Source organism: Amblyomma maculatum, chromosome 1, assembly GCF_055883805.1.
Source record: "Amblyomma maculatum isolate TAMU_Amacu chromosome 1, ASM5588380v1, whole genome shotgun sequence".
Taxonomy (NCBI): Eukaryota; Metazoa; Arthropoda; class Arachnida; order Ixodida; family Ixodidae; genus Amblyomma; species Amblyomma maculatum.
Genome location: NC_139344.1, coordinates 280824787 through 280842843, shown reverse-complemented (window position 1 = coordinate 280842843; position 18057 = coordinate 280824787). Strand labels below are relative to the sequence as shown.

Here is an 18057-nt window from a genome sequence, read left to right as displayed (position 1 = left end):
AAGGGAACCAGGGGGTAGTAAGAGCGGACCACAGGGAAGACGCCGGTGGACTGCTGTCAGCAGTTCCAGGAAGGGGGTCCGTCGGCTACCCTGCCTCCCTTCACACCTCGATTTCCTCATACGTCAGCCCTCTACTCTTCGTCACCTACCACACGCGCAACGCTGGGCTGGCACGTGCAGCGGTCGACGCACCACACCCAACATTCTCCCCACGGACAACTCTAAAAAATCAGTCTTTACGGAAGCTTTGCTTAGGGTGCTGCAGAGGAGGTTGCGCTACGGAGGATCCGGGTTAGGGTTGCCCTCACACCTGCGGTGACACGAATATGGCCGCAATATCGATATTTATATCAACGTCCAGGATGTCCTGTCCGCAAGTCACCAGATCACGAGGCAGATATTCACCACTTGTCGTGGGTTTGCCCGGCACTGAAGCCGATGAGAATTCGGCACCTGACGGCAGTGGGCCTTTCGCCGAACAACTCATCTTCATACATTGCATGGACTCAAGGGATCGCTCTCTCTTGAACTTTATTAGAACAGCTAACCATTTTTCTTTCATTTAATGCCCCCTTTAATTTTTACATATTCCATTATGCCCCGAGGCAAAAAACACCGTTATTAAAAAAAAAAATGTCAATTTCCTGCCCTGAATTTTGTCACGATGCATTAAGCTCATGCCGCTCCACCTTTTAGCGCGATAGCATTAAGGCTGCGCTGTGAGCGAAAGATGCAGGAGCTGCCAAGTCTGGCCTCTCCTTTCACATGGGAGGAGGGTGATATCAGAATCAGTCTGCCAGGACCCTTGGAGTCGCGTTACTCCCAGGCGTGTTCATACGGCTTGGTTAAAGCGGGGCTTTATATGTGCGCTGATAGCTCTCGCGTCATACCCTTAAAGGCGGAACTTAAGTGTGCCCTATAATTTCTTCTCGTTATTCTGCAGTTTATCTTTTTCTCCGGCAAATTCGGGAGTTCAAAATCAGTTTTTCTTTTTAACTTTTTTTCACAACAGGGTTTGAAACTCCGCTAAAACAACATTGATTGTAATATTGGGTTCGCTTCGTGTTGCCTCGCGCTTTTCTGCGCTAGAAAGCTTCCTCGCAAGGATGGCCGGCACCTTCGCTGTTACGTTCCATCGCAGCAAATATGTAAAATTTCAAGATATTTTGACACTTTGGAGTGAAAACGTTTTTGAGGACTTTTTTTCTCTTTCGTTTTCTTTGTTTTTTTTAGTACGAAAATTTCGAAAATAACTAAGGTACAGTTTTATGGGGACGTTTATTCTGTAACTGAGAAATAAGTAAATCGCTATATTCAGGGAACGATGGTGGCACGTCTATTACAGTTGATGAACGTTGCAGATCCGGTCGACGAAGTTATGTTGCTCGTTTCCAACACCAGTTGGGAGCTCTTAAACATTTCCTCGTTAGCGCAAGAAGCCGCCTTTGCACTAATCCAGACAGTAAAACACACTTCATTATCATACGAAAGCCCCCTAATGGAACAGTTTGGATCCGTAGTGCTCCCAAAGGACACCTGCAATGCTATTACACTGGTGTTTACGTAACACGAGCAGACGTTCTTTTAGCGAAATCCTCGTATGCGCTTGAGTAAACACGAACCTGTGTCACAGACCAACTTAACCACAGCACACTTTGTACCGTACGATTTATGAATCAAGCAGCCCACGCTGAAACAACAAAGGAACCCATGACATTCCCAGCTTCCGCGGACCATACAAGAGGACTGATATAGCTATGGGCAGCATTGGAGATCCACCTGTTAAGGCTGTTTGAATGCAGTAAAAAGGAAGCGAAAGAGCGTCCAAGATACCGAGGTGAATGTGCGGTATATCGCACATAGCGTGGATTGTTATGAGTTTCAGCGTGACGCTGTTGATGCGGAAAACATGCAGACATCCAGATTTTATTTTCCGGCAGGCGTGTGAGCCAGCAGTTGCTGGTGCGCGAAACGGGCTCGGATAAGAACTGCGATGCTCGCCTCTTTTCATGCCCGGGAACTGACGGCGGCTGTAGATGCCGGCGATGTGATAATCTCCCTTCCCTAACTTCGCTTATCCGATGGCCTTTGTGTGTCGTTATCAAGAGGGCGCGGCGGAGTGCGTTTCGATGTAGCGCTAACGTTGTTTGCGCGCTGATTCTCGGAGACCGCACATATGCAGGCTTTCTCTGACACACCAACCGCTGGAGCGCCGGAACGCTGACGTATACCACATGCTGCAAAAAGCTGCCAGCTGTGTAGCTACAGTTTGCACACTGAGCTACATGTACGCGAAACGGCGGTTGCACTGGCGTGAACAGAAATGCATGTCGCTTGGCTCGTCGCTCGAATGTGCCCAAATAGAAAATTTCGCTCGTTCGCCCGGAAGTGCATGCGCGATCAGCCAATAGCATGGACGCGCAGCGTACGTCATTGTCGCTCATTTCGCACGCTTTCGTTCCAGTATTGCATTGTGATTGTGCATTACCGTGATAATTTTTTCGCCTTGTGAATGGCCAAGGATTCAACGAACACCTAATCGCAACTAAAGAAACAAGGGATCACGTGACTACTCATATATATAGGGCAAATTAACACATGTTAGACGCTTCAAATTCGATACGGTTTGTTGTAAATCCATTTCATTTTGCATGTTGTCGCAAAATGCTTGAGTTCTTGCAATTGTTATGTCTGTTGTTGCATTCGCAAATAGTCTTGCTTAAATCACATTGCAAGGGCAGCCCATATTGCTCTCCAGATTGAGCAGAGTCGCCACCTTGCGGTGCAGAGGCCGTGTGGATGCGTGTTCGTGTCGTGTGCCAGCAGTGATTTACGCGCGCGCGTACGGCATGTAAATGCGGGTTTGATTCCAGTGCGCTTTTGCGTACCTATCTGCCTCTTGCAAAAGAAATCTCAACAGGCTACCGTGGTTGACAAGGCCGTAGACACCAAAAGAAGACACAGGCTTGATGGTACTGAAATTAACTCTTTATGGAGCTGACTTGCGCCCGCAAAAGAACTAAGCAACTCGGCGGCGGCGATAGCAACAAACGTGCTCGTCGATTGTCGAAGAAAGAATGGCCGTGACACTCGTCAACGCTCAATTTAAAGGCTGCTCAGAACAATCTATATAGATAACGTCGCAAACTGTCACTAGCACAATCTGGAACATTGTAGCAGCATACGCGAGTGGCCGGAATCCTCGGGACAGATCTCGGCGCATCTTTCGCGACAAAGAAACTGATAAAGGTGCGCCTCGCGACATCGAGCATTCACAAAGAATACAGAATTGATACGCATGCCAGAATCAGAGCGATAAGGCCGCATGTCGGCGGCTGCTAAACAAAGTTTTGGAGGTTTCGCGGCAATTATATAAAGCGGAATTTTAATTATTGAGTGGGTTCCCAGGGGTCAGACTGTTAATCAACACTACTACATTGAAGTACTAAAGACTTCGTGAAAAAAAAATCGGAGAAAAAGGTGACAGTTGTGGAGTGATGGAGGGCTGTTGCACCAGGACCCGCTCACACGGCGCTATCTGTCAAGCATTTTCTGACCAGCAAAACCATTACTGGGATGGAGCATCCTTTCTATTCACCTGATTTGGCTCCATGCGATTTTTTTTATTTCCTAAAATTAAATCTTGCTTAAAGGGAACTCATTTTACCTCAGTTGAAGAGGTTCAGGCAAAAACGGAGAATCTCCTGAAGGACCTTCCAAAAACCTCGTTCCAGAGCTGTTACCAGCAGTGGCAGCACCAAATGCAGTAGTGTGTGAAAGCTGAAAGTGTCTACTTTGAAGGTGATAATGTCACAGAGAACTGATTCTGTAAGTACAATAATTTGTTCGACTAGTCTCGTTTTGTTTTTATGTGTATGTAATATATATAAATATATGTCCATATCGAAGATGTCATGCTGGATGAGGACATCAGTCGGTCTTCGGCGCTTGAGATCCTTTGACGCGCGGCGTCTCAAACGAAAGGATACTACTGTCGTTAGGCGCCCTGTCAAAGCAAAACAGGTTGCTGCCTTCAATATAACTTAATGCAAACACTCAAATTGTATATTCCCATTTCTGTTTGAGATACCGCAGCCACTGAAGCATGTGACCGCAGACTGCTGCATAGCAGAATACAGTTTGAAGAGGCCACTCTGTGCCTTCTGTATGCACGATATAGTTGTTTTAGTATCTTCTTTCTTTTTTCTGTTAAACCTAAACATGACCTAAACTTCCGTCGCGGAGTCTCAGTGGTAGGGCGCTCGAGTGCTGAGTTCGAGAGCGGGGGGTTCAATCGCAGCCGTTTCGCAAAACGCTCCCCTGCTGTGGAATTTGACTGCATGTTAAAGAACTCCAGGTGGTCAACGACACCGAAGCCCACCGCTTATCATCCGTCATAGCCAATGTCGCTTTGGTGCGTTGAACCAATATGTGTTTTTTTTTTCTTTTTCGCATTTGAAGGCTTCTGCGCCTCCGTAGCAGTAACAGTGAGCAAAATTTGCTTTAGAGGAAGGCTTAAAAGATTTAGAGACATATCTTCTTATGACCTAATTGTTGCACTAAGTATTACATATTACACCTAGATCAATGTATTTCGCCAGTAGCCCATTAAAATCCCTTTTCGTCTAAGTGCTGCTGTCGTCTCCCGAGCGAACTCGGTTGTGCCAAGTGGAGGAAAATAGAGCTTCATGCGGGCTTAACTATCGGTGTTTAGTTCGCGAAAAAAATACATCTTCATAGTCGCATAATAAGATGATCTCCATTTCTTTCGGGACAGTTTTGTATCCGGCACCTGGTTTACAAGTAACCCTGATATTTTGCTTCGCATACAGTGATAAATCTTCAGTCCCACAAAATTCCTTTGCCAGAACATGACAGCGCCCATGCGCAGTGTTTTTACGATGCCTTCGCAGCGTCTGATTCGTAGCTTGCACTTTAACTGTATTGAAAATTAATCGCTGATAGTCTCAAATTTTTCAAGTGTGTAAAACTTCTCTCACACAATAACACTCATTGGCATTGTAAAAAAAAAATCATTACATTACTAATTTACCATTTATCAATATCACACACATCAGAAATCCTTATGGACAGTAATATACGTGCGCAAAAAGACGAGACAAAGAGGAGAAGTGGACAACGATGGCGCCGTCGTTGTCCACTTCTCCTCTTTGTCTCGTCTTTTTGCGCACTATACTTTACTGTCCATCATGGTTCACCAACTCGCCCAATCAGCCGTTCTTCTACAGAAATCCTTATATGATAAAAGTTGAAGACACCGACCAAACTTCAACTTTCATCATTCATCATCCCGACCAGACGGAATTCTGTCAGACCCTTGACTTCAAGTAATCCTTATACTTTCCTCGGTTTGAGGAAATGATTTAGAGTCATCGGTGCAGTGCTGCTCTAACAGATTCTCTGTCATTGGCCGCAAGAAGCATCCGCCTTGTGAGCTCGGCAAACTCAATCCACTCACCGTTCTACACGCGAACAGTCCGCTTTCCTGTGCGATGAGATTTTCTGTACTGTCGGCGTAATCTCATTTTTGGGGAATACTTGTGCATTGTTGTCTAACCAGAGTTGATGTGCACTCGGCCTACGGCAACCCGCAGTACACTGTCAGTTGTACATTTAACCAGCTTTATCCTCGAGTCATGAATCAGGCTGTGTCTCGATTCATTCTAAAGTATATACCGCAGGTCACGAACCTTGCATCTGCTTGGGCTTCGCACTTAATTGCCTGTCTGACACTCGTATAAGACATGCAAAGCGATATGAAAAACAAAGCTGTCATTGGGTACACTTCAGGCCGACGTATCAGGCCCATAAGCGCGGTACAACGCAAAAAAAAAAAAAAAAGAAAAAAAAAGAAAAAAAAAACCGTGCAAAACGACTTCATACAGTAAGTTGTAAAAGACGGGTGGTTGCGTGTCTTGTTTTCCAAGAATCCGCGCTTCTTTTGCTGCATTGGCCAAATGCACGGATATTTTGTTTGTGCAATATTGGAACACACTAAACAGGAAATCGCTAATGCATTGCGGAAGGAACGTTTTCTTGGCCCGCCGTTGGTGCCACCTCTAGATCGATCCCATTGCAGCCCCATTTTCGGCATCGTTTGTGCCATGACCCCTGAGTAGGCTCAAGTTAGTGTGCAACGCCTACAACTCCGGTTGCCGCCCGTAGGCCGATTCACAGGGCGTACTACCTGTTCACACGTCACTACTGAGGCACGCTGCCCCATTCAGAGCCATTCGCACTAATAATTCTGCTCTTGCGTGCCGGTCGCCCCGGCGCACTACAATAGATAATTGTGCACCCACTGTCGCCTCCACCAATTTGGGGCGCTGACTTGGCGGAGGAGCTGCAAACAGCTTGTAAGAGCGTTAAGAAACAGGTGAAAAATACAGAAGGTAAAATTGGATGAATTCTATGGAAAAGAAACAGTGTGGAACTATACCGAAAGTGAAAAAGGCAGATCAGCTTTCTTTGATAAACTCAAGAGGCAGTTCCCTACTTTTTGAAGCTATATCAGGATGTCTTTAGAACACGCAGCTACAAGAAGAAATTTAACCATGAAGATGGCACATGTGCAGTATGTGATAAATCCACAGAAACAATCGAATCGACCATATTATTCTCTAATGTAATGGTGCCCTTCCGGAAGTCGATGCAGGCGCAGTCGCTGTTCCTGAGTCCCTGGAGTTTAGAGATACCAGTGGCCGGGTAAATGAACCTGCGGTGAAAGCTAGCAAAATACGATTGGAAGATTGGTGGCTTAAAAGCAGAAAAGTAGCATGATGTCAGTAATGTAGGAACAAAAATTCAATAAATAGAATGATAATATAGTTAACTGATCTAAAACAATTAAGATATGGGGGGGGGGGGGGGGGACAAGCATGATAGCAACTGCTACCTACCCGTTTCAAAGGGGACGCTCCTTTATTCCATCCATCCATCCATCCAAAACTGAGTATAGTAGCTTTTGTCCGCACGCACCTCAGGCTTTACTGACCCCCTCCGTTCAACTTCCCTCCTGCGCACTCCTATCCTGAACAATCAACTATAGTCCATCTTACAAGCTGTTTGCAGCACTGTCAAAGGCAGGGGCGCCTAGAGTCGGGATCATGCGCACTATAATAGACCTGTAATTGGGCTCCTACGCGTCTCTCGCGCCCTGAATTGGTGGGGGCGATAGTATAGGAGCACAATTGTAGTGCGCATGATCCTGAATGGGGCAGGAGACAGCGTGCCTCGCATAGTAGCGACGTGTGAACACGTAGTCCGTCCTGTGAATCGGCGCGGCGGACGACCTGCGCTCTGCACGGCTGCTCGATGGAGTGCGCTTCACGGTCGTGGCATATGTTATAGATCCTTTCGCATCGACATCATATCCGCTCTAGTAAACGGTCTACGCAAGGAACTGCTTGTGGGGGATGTTCTAGCGTACACGAAGACCAGGTGGTGAGCCTTTAGCTCTGACCAGAAACTTGCTTGTATCGTAGCTATCGTTTCATATTTATTCTTTGCATTCAACTTAAAAATCTAGCTTGTGGAGTTGGTGGTGCAGTGGCTAGGACACCCGACCGCTGTTGCGAGTATCCAATCCCAGCCGCTCTTCGATGGGAGGCGAAACGCAAAGGCGTCCGTGTGCTGTGCGGTGTCAGTGCACGTTAAAGAACCCCAGGTGGTCGAAATTACTCCGCAGCCCTAAACTACGACGTCTCTCGTAGCGGAACGTTAAACCCCATAAACCAAACCAAGCTTGTGGAAGGGGGTGTTTACGACAGTGTAGTTAATTGATTGGCTCGCATTGGCCGCTTGTGTCCCAGCGAACATATCTCCAATACAAACTCCTTCTCTGATCAGCCTCGCTTCGTAAAATTCTTTGGACCTCCAGTGTCCTCACAACACTTGGACCGCTTGGTGCTCTGAGATGGGCCCCGTCGTAATTCATTTGGCCGAAGACAACAGCTGTGAAAGGCCACGGTGCAACAGGGTATCATGAAATAATCCTGCTGCATATGCAGAGTTCGGGAGTATGTCACACAAAAGTAGGAAATATTTAAAATTTTCATTTCTAGACAGCGCTCACTCAAAAGAACTACTGAAAACTGAAGTGCGCATCATTGCGACGCATATCAACAAGACCTCGCAGCTCCCTCACAGAGTGAAAGAGGGCGTTTCCGCGATAAGGCATCGCGGGTCACGAGGCCACGCGGGGCTTGTAATCGGTCTTCAAGGCCGCGCGTGTTGCCGTTGTCAAGCGTGAAAGGAGACACACTTTCGCGGCCCTCAACGTCGTGAGGTTGCCAGCAGAGAGCATGGGTGCACCGCTCCATTCGGTAGTTCCTCACCACTGCCCGTGGTCTCTATGATATCGAGATGTAACTAAGCGGCATTGAAACAGCGCCAGCATGTGCTGGTTTCCATTAATGGCATTGCCTATAAACAGTGGGATATAATCCCTTTAAGCGACCTCAGTGGCGCTGTGGGCCTTAGTCGAAGCGATGGCACGTTTTCGTGCATTAGAGAAACATGGAGAGTAAGTAAAACTAGTCACGATCGAGGAAATTACTTGCGAAAAAGTACTCTGTGTTCTGTCATGGCACCTAGTGTTTTGAATCAGCGAGCAGATCACGCAAACTAACTACCAGCCCGGTTACAAAGAATTACGCGAGTTTTTCTTGATGGTTATGCTATGAAAATAAGTAGGCCACTCGCAAAAGCATACTGAAACATTATGAGAGAGCCGCCATGTAAGTGCAAATGCAGGGGTTATCACCAACGTCTTCAGCGAAAATGTAAGGGACCACTGGCAGAAGGTGGTGATATAAAAAAGGACGAAAAGGCTGCAGGAATTGATCACATTGTCAGAACAATATGCGCAAGATAGGGAACAGACTCATTGATTTAAAAACCTAACTAGTGGCTCTGCTTGAGGGATTCGATGTATTAGGCTCCACGTTTGAATCTGTCGAATTGAAATTCACTGATGAAGCGCAGAAGAAAGCATTTCGTTTCCTTGCTCGTCTTTTCGAAATTGTTGCTCAGGCCAGCTGTACATGCTTTGGTTGTTTGTTTGTTTGTTTGTTTTGTCTTGCCAGACACGCGTGCTTTATCAGCAAAGCATTGAATGTTAATTAAAAAAGGAATCATTTTTTTTTTTTTTTTTAGGAATAGAAAATTGCCCGTTTTAAAAAAGTTTGTACTTAGAAACATGCTCCAAAACATAATTAGAATGCTCCGAAACTCTCGGTTATTGCTCCCTGAGCTACTCCAAAATGCCGCTTAGTGATGGATTTTGGAGAGAGAGAAAGGCGAGGAGAAATGATGTAGAAAATATAAAAATAAAAAAAAAAATCTGCCCCGCCGCAGTGGTGCTGTGGTAAAGACACCCGACTACTGTGCCGGAGTACCCGGGTTTGATCCCGACCGCCGGCGGCTGCGTATCGATGGAGGCGAAACGAAGAGGCGTCCGTGTGTGCTGTGCGATGTCAGTGCACGTTAAGAATTTCCAGATGGTCGAAAGTATTCCGTAGCCCTCCACTACGGCTCCTCTTTTTCCACTTTCACTCCCACCATCCTCCCTTGCTTTACTGCGCGGTTCATGTAGGATTATGTCAAGTGGGCTCGGAACAAAAGTCGAGGCGACATGTAATATTCCCCATAAATAAAAGTCTGCAGGCGGATGGTACCATAATTTTGGGGCTACCACAGACTGGCGATTTGTGAAGGAGAAATCGCCGTGGAAGGGTGATTCTCTTATTTTTGCTGCACAATTTACCGCGGAGACTGAGCGTATATGTTGCGGAGTGTTTCCCCTCAATCCAGGTAGCGAGTTGTTTTTCTGCACGAGACGCCTCTTTCCCCCATAGGAGGAATTGCCGCTCCGTTGTAACAAATGTGCCTCGAGAAACCGATGAGGATTACGCTTCGGCGAGATTTGAAAGGTGTCTACAGTGCAGAGATAAAGCGTCGCGGCACATGCTATAGCAGGCCAAACAGAAGAAGGGGCTTAGCTTTAAACCGGGTCAGTGTCAAAATTAGAGCGAGAGAGGGCTGAGTCGGCTAGAAGTTTCGCAGGTTGTCTGGGTCGCGTGGGCTGTGGGTCCCGAGCGAGGCGACGCCTGCTGTCCGTCTCACCACGCTCAGATTAGTTAGGCAAGAGAAAGTTTTCATCACTGCCCAGCGCAGTCTGCTCTAAGCTCTGGGAGCCGCACGATCAATGTTTCTGTGTACCTTCTGATAGTGCCCTTGTCACGACGTGCGATAGTATCTTCACGCGATCAAGCTCTGTGATAGGCTCAGCCGAAACCTACCAAATGATTCAGCAAGCCTACGGGTAATCTGATTTGTCATATTCTTTCAAGGTGATTGAAGCCCTTTAAGTCAGGCCGGGAAGACTTTGGTGATGAATTCCGCTCTACAAAACCATCAACAACAAAAGTGACATGTCTTGTGATGGAACTTTTTTTAGCACCGACCGTCGAATGAGTGTGCGAATGATACTCCCGGTATTTCAATATCACCATGCACCACGTCGTAAGCGAAGCATACTGAAAGTGTGCGCCAAGAACAATCGAGTGATCGAATGGCGCACCTCAGAGTCCCCTCGCCCCAAGAAGGCAAGAATGGGCCAGTCGACAGTGAAATTAATGCAAATTGTTTTTTTTTTTTTTTTTTTTTTTTTTTTTTATGGCACAGAGGTTGTTCAGAAAGAATTCGCACTCAAGACGGACAATCAGTGCTGTTTACTACGTGGATGTGCTCGAGAGATTGAGAAAAATGGTCCTCCGAGCGCGAAAGGAGAGCCCCGAATCCTGAAAGTTGCACCACGGCAAAGCTGCCAGCCACATTTCTCTGCGCGTACGGGAGTTTCTGACCAAGCACAACTTGGCGGCGCTGCCCCCCATAGTCCTGACCGGGCTCGGCAGACTTCTTCCTGTTCTCGGGGATCAAAAGCGCCCTGAAAGGAGTCAGTTCTGCAACATCCAAACGATCCAAACCGCCGTGATAAAGGCTCTAAACGAGGTTTTGTATCGTGGCCTGAAGGTACGAAGAGACTAACAAGAAAAAGAACGCGCATGATTTATTTGCAGGCCTTTTTATACAAACCGTGGGTGGCTCTGCGATAGTACGGTAGTACAGCGCCTTTCCGATACATCCCTTGAGGAGTAACAAAAATTCCGATACATCTCCTGAGGAGTAACAAAAACAAAGTTCTGGTTACTTGATTAAAACCAGCGTCGTAATGAAGTCGTTGCGGTGGCTTTCTTGGGCGTCGGATCAGATATTGCGGTGTATGGCCCACTGTACTTGCATGTGCTGCGTTGCCGGCGGAAGACAGTTGCTGGAGTGAGCAAGTAGATCGTAGCGCCGATTGAGCTGCTGAGCTGTTTAAAGATAGCTCGCGATGGAGCGAAGCACAGTCGTCGTCTTCGTCCGGTGCATATTCCTCGCGAATTTGAAGATGCCATCTGTTGCGTCTAAACACCCGACGGTCTTTGTACCACGTAGGACCTAGGAGCCGCAGTGGCGGCGACAGTTGCTTTGTTTCACTAGGTCCTTAGCCTCACAATTGATCTTTTTTTTTTTTTTTTCTGATGGTGCTTCCTTACTTCGATTTTCGATGCCGTACCAAATTTTGGAAGGTTAGCTCTGAGACTCTGGCCCTGAAGAAGTTCTTCTGGCCATCCTCCAAGGGTGTACTGCGGTAGGCCAGGAGCCAGAAGTCATTCCTTGCGTATTCACTTTTTTTCATGATTCGCTTCACAACTTGTACGCCCTTCTGTGGATAACGGGGAGTTGATGTGACGTGAGCGAAGTCATATTTTCTGGCGAATACAGCGAACTCGTGGCTTGCAAACTGTGTCCCGTTATCTGTGCAGACCTCAAGCGGTACGCCGTACCGTGCGAACATTGCGCTGTGTGCCTCAATTGCACTTCGTGCCGTGATGTCCCGACGTTTTCTACTTCTGGGAAGTTTGAAAGTGCATCATATGCTACTGTGTATGAAGTTCCACCAAAAGAAAAAAATATCCACACCAACTCGATACCACACGCTCAGGAACAGGGCGCATGAGCAACGGTTCTTGCGGTTGCTTGCAAGAAATAGTTCGACAGGCGGGGCAACTCTGGATCAGTGCAGTGATATCACCGCTCAGGCCAGGCCAAAAAACTATGCGGCGTGCCCTTTCCTTGCATTTCCGCAGCCCCGGATGCCCCGCATGAATTCTTGCCAGAATTTCACGGCGCATGCTTTAAAAAAAAGTATGACCAGTTTATACCTTTCAGCAGTACACCATTCTCCACAGAAGGCTCAGATGAAAATGGCTTTAGTTCCCCCTGTAGCCTCACCGGTTGATAACCTGTTGATCCCGTGCAGTTTCATCTGCCAGCTTTTTGAGTGTTGTGTCCGTGACCATGTAGCCTAAGACCGCTCGCGTGTACCTCCGCGTCATCTGGGGCACCTTGCGGAAGTGTAGATGATCGTGACAGCCAAGATGAGATGCTTGCAATCCGAAGTCGTACTTGAGCAGCTATGGACAGCAGAGGTTTATGATCCGTCTCTATGAAAATATTCTGTCCATAAACGAACTGCTGAAATTTGTTACAGCCAAAGGAAATGCTGAGCGCCTCTTCTTCAATCTGCGCATACCGTTGTTCAGCTTGAGCCAGCACACGGGATGCATATGCCACCGGTCGCCACAGGCCTTTGTGACACTGCAAAAGTGCTTTCACCCGCGCCGTGTTTTGATGCATCGCAGGTTATCCTTGATTGCCTCTGGGGATCAAAAATTGCTAGAACTGGTGTCGTGCTTGGAATCTGTGATACACTTTTCCACTCTCGCATGTGGTTTTCAGTCCACTCGAATTCTGAGCGAGATTTCATAAGCGCTCTCAGTGATGTCGTTCTTTCAGACAGCTATTTGCAAAAATAGACTAGTTCAGCACACCGTGCATGCGCTGGACTTGATGTTCGCTTTTCGGCACAAACATTTCAAGCAAACTTTTGGCGAGCCTGTCGACGCCTTCCACTAGGCGTACAGTGCACACCAGAGTCGCTGGCAAAAATATGCTGGCAAATCAGGAACTGCTTGGACAGCTTCCTCTAATGGAAGAAAGAAATGGCCGACATTGTCCTTGGAAGAAACGAGGACGGACATTCCAGTGCGGGCAACGTGGCTGGGACCAGCACTGACATGAGCCGAGCCGACGGAGTTATTTAGAAGTGGCTAATAAATCGGGAAGGAAGGAATAATGGAAAATCACAGAGAGGACACAGATAACCCAAACCAGGAGCCAACAACTGGGAGGGAGCGAGAGAATGCCCAAGCACTTATCGCCGGGGATTCCAACATGAGCAGGTGCAGTCGAGATATCATGGAACGTGTAAAGGGTGATAAGCGAGTATTAGTTGGAACATTCCCAGGGATGACGATGAGCGCAGTACTGAAACAGACCAAGAATAGGCTGCCAAAAAATTCCGCAGAGCGCAATATTGTGATAGTAGCCGCGGGGCTAAACAATGTCCCAAATGGTGATGCTGCAGGAGTGGTGGAATGTTTAGCTCAGGGAGTTGACGATATCAAGGCGATAACACAGCAAGCACAGATCGTTGTGTGCACAGTTCCGGAGGTGCTGGGAACGAACGGAAAGCTCGAAAAGGACGTGGGGACAGTTAATCATGACATAAGAAAGTTAAGCCTGGAGAAGCGTTTCGAAATGGTTGAGGTAAACAGGGAGGTACATAAAGCAGGTTTTGGTAGGGCTTTTCAGCGAGATGGCATTCATTTTAACAGAAGGGTGGGAGCAGAGATCGGCTGGCGCCTGGCAGTCAGGGCTGCAGCTTTTTTAGGGGGTCCGCGAGAGCTCCGGGTGCAGGGGTAGTTGGAAATGAAGCAGAAGAAAGCGTAATAACGGAGGCTGAGCCCAACAAAATGGCAAAGAGATCTAAAAAGAAAAGTACAAAAAAGATTTAGCGCTAGGATCAGCTACATAAACATGCAAGGGGGTAGAAAGAGAGCGAAATGGTGGTTGTGGGTGGTGGTTGTAGTTTATGGGGTTTAACGTCCCAAAGCGACACAGGCTATGAGAGACGCCGTAGTGGAGGACTCCGGAAATTTCGACCACCTGGGGTTCTTTAACGTGCACTGACATCGCACAGCACACGGGCGTCTTTCTGTCCGCTTCCATCGAGGAGCGGCCGCCGAGGCCGGGATTCGATCCCGCATCCTTGGGAACAGTAGTCGAGCGCCGTAACCACTGCGCCACCCCGGCGGGGTAGAGAGAGCGAAATGGCTAGAGATAGAACAGCAGTTGAAGGACGACGAAATAGGTATGTACGCTCTATGCGAGACTCATCTCAGGGATCTAGAAGATCCACCGTTTATAGAAGGCTACGTCTGGGAAGGGTGGAACAGAACGAGAACGGGAAAAAAAAAAGGGGGGGGGGGGGATAGAGGTGTGTTGATACGCCAAGGAACAAATTGAAAAAGAAGAAATCATCTTCCAAAGAACATATCTGGCTATCAGGAACAACTACCGGCATAAGGACATGGCTAGGGGTAGTGTATTTAGGAACAGGACACCAATGCAGGCAGGAAAGCAAGGATCTCGTTGAATGTCTGAGTGATGATTTAAGCCAGTTTGGAGACGGGGCCGATATTCTGCTGGGGGACATGAACGGCCACATCGACGATCTGGATGGATACGCGGATTGCTGACTGGAAGCTAATGCTAGATTTCTGGGAGAGACACAACCTAGTTATTGTAAATAGAGAAACAAATGTGAGGGACAAATCACGTGGGAAATCCGGAGCAGGCAGACGACCATTGACTACTGTCTAATGTCGCAGGGAATCTATAGTAAGCTCCCAAAATGGAAATTGACGAAGAAGGGCAGTGTAGTCTGGGAAGTGATCATAAACGTATTAGTGTGCAGATGGAGCCCTTGATGAAAAGAGAAATGGAACTTTGACAAAAAGTAAACGCAAAATTAAATGACGATCAAATGGCGCAGATAGCAGCAGACATAGAGGAAACAATAGAGAAAAGCCCCATGGAAGACTGGGATTATGAATAGGTATAACTACTCATAAGGAGAAAAATTAAGGAGGTTAAAGTAGCAAACCACTGGAATGGAAAGAGGAAGCCATGGAGCTGGTGGAATAGAGAAATCAGGGAAGCCATTGAACAGCGACGGGCAGCTTCAAGGGAACACCGAGAGGCAAATAAAGCACAGGTATCTCAGAAGGAAATAGACCGAAAATGGGAATCGTATCGGCAAAAGAAACTTGATGTACAGGCCCTCGTCCAAAGTAAAATAAAGCAGTCCACTGATCGCTGGATGGTTGAAATACACGATGCTACTAGAGGCGGACCAAGAAAATTCTGGAACCCTATAAGCTGGCAATGTAAAAAGAATCAAAGAAAGCAGGACCGGATTGAAGATAACGAGAGTAATTGTTTAAAGGGAGACAACGCAGTGAACTACATTATCAGTTATAGCAGAGTCATTTAAGAGCGACGATAGGGTAATCTCCGCAAATCAGGAAGCAACACAATATAGCCGAATACAAAGCAGCTTAGAACTGACCGATCTAAACTGGAAAAAGGCAGAAAAAAAAAATATTACTAAAAGCGCATCTACATGATTCCGATGAAGCTGATTAATGAACTTGGTCTAAGAAGTAAGGAAACGTTAAAATCTTTGGAAACAGTCATAACGAATAAGCATATTCCGGACAGCTGGCGGCAGAGTAAACAGAATTTAATTTTTAAAGGGAAACGAGATAAGATGCACATAAAATCCTACAGGCCGATTACCATAACATCTGTTGTATACAGATGGGCCATGCAGGCAGTGAAATTAAAGATACAAGCATGGGTAGAAAGTAAGAAGATACTCGGAGAAATTCAGAGCGGCTTTAGAAATGGTAGGCGCTTAGATGACAGCCTGTTCGTGCTTACCCAATGCATCGAAGTATCTAGAGTGGAAAATACAGCTTTGCATTTGGCTTTCCTGGACATAAACGGGGCGTACGACAACGTAAACAGGAAACTCCTGTGGAACATATTAAAAGAAGGTATCGGTTATGAGATAACAGTTCCTACAGGAAATATACCGGGATAACAAAGTAGAAATTGCATGGGAAGGGATAAGAAGTACGGAAGCTGTCAAGGTATGCAAAGGATTAAGACAAGGTTGTCCTCTATCACCGCTGGTCTTCATGCTTTATATGATAAATGTGGAACGGAGGATACAAGAAAGTAACCTAGGTTTTATTTAACCTGTCATAAAGATTAGGCGGAAAGGCGGTAGTACAGCGCCTCTCCGGTTTAATGTAGGCAGACTATATTGTGCTGTTAGCAGATAGCCAGAAAGACTTGCGAACTCTAGTTAAGTATTGCGGAGACGAAGGGGACGCTCTAGGCTTCAGTTTTAGCGCAGTTGAGCCGTTGAAAATCATCAGACCCGACTTAACTGATCAGGGTCTTAAAATACAAGGCCATGAAATACCCAGAGTAGCAGAATATAAATATATGTGGGTATGGGTAAACGAAGGATTGGCATACATTGGAAAGCATGAGCAATCACTTAAGGCCAAAGGGCGAAGGAATGCCGGGATAATGAAGCATAGGGCATTGTGGGGATACAACAGGTATCAGGTGTTGAGGGGTATTTCGGAAGAAATTATGGTGCCCGGGCTTACTTTCGGAAATGCGGTTTTGTGCCTAAAAGGAGGGGTACAGTCGACAGTAGAAATAAATCAGACAGCCGTCGGACGACGAGCACTGGGTGCTCACGGCAAAACCACAAATGAGGCGGTACAGGGAGATATAGGCTGGGCATCTTTCGAAGTGCTGGAAGCTCAGAGTAAAATATTATATGAGGAACGCCTGAGGAAATTGGACAGTAACAGATGGGCAGCTAAAGTATTTAAATACCTGTACTTAAAAAGCGTTGACTCACAATGGAGAAAAAGAACTAGGAAACTAACTAGTAAGTATGCTAGTCACAAGGACGGAGAAATAAAGAGCATTAAGCAACAGGTGAAAAACACAGAAGGTAAAAATTGGATAAATTCGATGGAAAAGAAACGGAGTGTGGAATTATACCGAAAGTGGAAAAGGCAGATGAGAAAGGAAGCTTTCTTTGATAACTCAAGAGGCAGTGCCCTACTTTTTGCAGCTAGATCAGGGTGCCTTAGAACACGCAGCTACAAAAAGAAATTCAGCAGTGAAGGTGACGCATGTGCAGTATGTTGTAACTCCAGTGAAACAATCGACCATATTATACTCGAATGTAATGGTGCCCTTCCGGAAGTCGATGCAGGCGCAGTCACTGTTCCTGAAGCTCTGGGGTTTAGAGATACCAGTGGCCGGGTGAATGAACCTGCGATGGAGACTAGCAAAAAACGACTGGAAGATTGGTGGCTTAAAAGCAGAAAAGTGACAATGTTTGTAATGTAGAAACAAAAATTCAATAAATAGAATGATGGTATAGTTAACCAATCTAAATCAATAATTAAGATATAGAGAGAAAAATGAGCATGATAGCTACTGCTACCACCCCGTTTCAAAGGGGACGCTCCTAAATTCCATCCATCCATCCATTTAGATAACAAAAAATTTTCCCACCGATAAAATGGCATTACTTTACGCACACACCCTGTATGTCGTTCTTCTCGCAGACTACCCGACGAAAGAGGCGGAGGGTCCACAATGGAGATTTAGCGCAGAAAATTCGCGAGTCATCCATGGGTTATAATGTGGAGCCCGGCACTGTCACCCTACAAAACTTGCTCACCTATGGTTTAGGCGTACAAGTATATTGGCATATGTTTGAATGCGCGCTCTCTGAGAACACCTGGAAATGAGCACTGCTACCGGGCTTGAAGCTCCGTGGTTTTCCTCAACTCGTGCGCAGTTTCACGGGCAGTTTCAACTGCAATTCAGTTGAACGACAGTTGAGCTTCTCAGGCGACGGTAAACTGAATGGCAGTTGCACATCAGTCTCTGAATCAGGTGATCCTGTCACGTGCGAGATTG

General features: G+C 46.6%; 1 protein-coding gene and 1 long non-coding RNA gene across 6 annotated transcripts in view; one reads left to right on the top strand and one right to left on the bottom strand.

Moving 5' to 3' along the window:
- The window catches only part of LOC146206683 (uncharacterized), a 41115-nt gene extending 34942 nt beyond the window's left edge, over positions 1–6173 (bottom strand). Inside the window, exon 1 of the long non-coding RNA XR_014703274.1 lies at positions 5480–6173. This is a non-coding gene — a long non-coding RNA (uncharacterized LOC146206683). The remainder of the gene's footprint in view (positions 1–5479) is intronic.
- LOC146206682 (M-phase inducer phosphatase 3-like) overlaps positions 1–18057 on the top strand; it is a 215797-nt gene that overhangs the window by 88683 nt on the left and 109057 nt on the right. The gene's annotated exons all lie outside the window — the stretch shown is intronic.